A 2298-nucleotide genomic window follows, 5' to 3' on the forward strand; every position below is an offset into this window, starting at 1 on the left:
ACCTTCTAATGTGCATGGTATCATAAAGCTCCCAGGATCTTTAAGCTTCTCAGGTAAGCTTTTCAGAATGACTGCACTGCATTCTTCAGTGAGGTAAACTTTTTCAGTTTCCCTCCAATCCTTCTTATGACTTAAGATCTCTTTCATGAACTTAGCATAAGAGGGTATTTGCTCAAGTGCTTCTGCAAACGGAATCTTTATTTCAAGAGTCCTGAGATAGTCTGCAAAGCGGGCAAATTGCTTATCCTGTTCCGCTTGGCGGAGTTTTTGAGGATAAGGCATTTTGGCTTTGTATTCCTCAACTTTAGTTGCTGCAGGTTTATTACCTACAGAAGTGGGTTGGGAAGCCTTTTTAGAAGGGTTGTTATCAGCACTTGTATGTGACTGATTCCCCACTGGTATTTGAATGCCAGTGGTGGGAGCTGGAGTGGCGTTAAACGTCCCTTCCTTGTTTGTTACTGGCGTTTGAATGCCAGCTTTGTCCCTTTCTGGGCTCGGACTGTCTTTAGGAGGATTTTGAGTATCCACTTGTTCATTTCTTGGTTTCCTGCTGCTTTGAAGTGAGGTATTTAATGTTTTCCCGCTTCTTAATTGAACTGCTTGACATTCTTCTGTTATTTGTCTTGACAGTTATTTTTCTGTCTGCTTTAATTGTACTTCCATGTTCCTGTTAGCCATTCTTGTTTCCTGTAATATTTCCTTGAATTCGGCTAGCTGTTGAGTTAGAAAGTCCAATTGCTGATTGAATTCATTAGCCTGATCCACTGGACTGAGTTCTACAGTTACTGTTTTAGCTTCTTCTTTCATGGAAGATTCACTGCTTAGGTACAGATGTTGATTCCTGGCAACTGTATCAATAAGCTCTTGAGCTTCTTCAATTGTTTTTCTCATATGTATAGATCCACCAGCTGAGTGGTCTAGAGAAATCTGAGCTTTTTCTGTAAGCCCATAGTAGAAGATGTCTAATTGCACCCATTCCGAAAACATTTCAGAGGGGCATTTCCTTAGCATCTCTCTGTATCTCTCCCAAGCATCATAAAGGGATTCATTATCTCCTTGTTTGAAGCCTTGAATGTTTAGCCTTAGCTGTGTCATCCGTTTGGGAGGGAAATAGTGATTCAGGAATTTTTCTGACAGCTGTTTCCATGTTTTTATGCTGCTCTTAGGCTGGTTATTTAACCACCTCTTAGCTTGATCTTTTACAGCAAATGGAAACAGTAGTAATCTGTAGACATCCTGATCCACTTCCTTATCATGTACTGTATCAGCAATTTGCAGAAATTGTGCCAGAAACTCTGTAGGTTCTTCATGTGGAAGACCAGAATACTGGCAGTTTTGCTGCACCATGATAATGAGCTGAGGATTCAGCTCAAAGCTACTAACTCCAATGGAGGGTATACCAATACTACTCCCATATGAAGCAGTAGTGGGGTTAGCATATGACCCCAGGGTCCTCTTGTCTTGTCCATTCATACTTACTTTAGAATTGGAATACAAGAGTGATGATATGTACGTTGATAATTATTTATTTTATAGTAATGGAATAACACAAAATGGGATATAGATATAAAAATATTTTGAAGATATTTTGTGAAAGAAAATTATTATTATTATTATTATTATTATTATTATTTTTCAAAAATAAAATAAAAACGAAATAAATAAAAGAAAGTGGAAATATTTTGAAATTGAAAATTGAATTTTTAATGTAAAATTTTCGAAAAAGTAGTTTTAAAAATAGTTAGAAAATAAAATTTTTTTTGAATTTTGAATTTTATGATGAAAGAGAAAAACACACAAAAGACACAAGACTTAAAATTTTTAGATCTAATGCTCCTTATTTTTCGAAAATTTTTGGAGGGAAAACACCAAGGAACACCAAACTTAAAAAATTTTAAGATCAAGACACAAGAAAAACTCAAGAACACTTTGAAGATTCACAAGAACACCAAGAACACAAGAAAGAACACCAAACTTAAAATTTTTAGAAAATCAACACAAGTTTTCGAAAAATAAAGAAAAATTAACAAGAAAACACCAAATTTAAAGTTTGGCACAAGATTAAATGGAGAAAAATTGTTTTTGAAAAAGGATCCAAAGCGTAAACCCAATTGGATTAAATATAACACTTGTTCTAAATATTCCAATTAATGCTTTAGAAAGAACAAAAGTGAAACAAGAAAAGACACAAAACAAGAAAAACTAAAGATCAATCAAGAAAAATGGACAAGAACAACTTGAAGATCAAGGAAGAACCAAGAACACTAACACGAAAATTTTAAAGAAAATATAAAATAT

The sequence above is a fragment of the Arachis duranensis genome, chromosome 10 (assembly GCF_000817695.3).
Source record: "Arachis duranensis cultivar V14167 chromosome 10, aradu.V14167.gnm2.J7QH, whole genome shotgun sequence".
Taxonomy (NCBI): Eukaryota; Viridiplantae; Streptophyta; class Magnoliopsida; order Fabales; family Fabaceae; genus Arachis; species Arachis duranensis.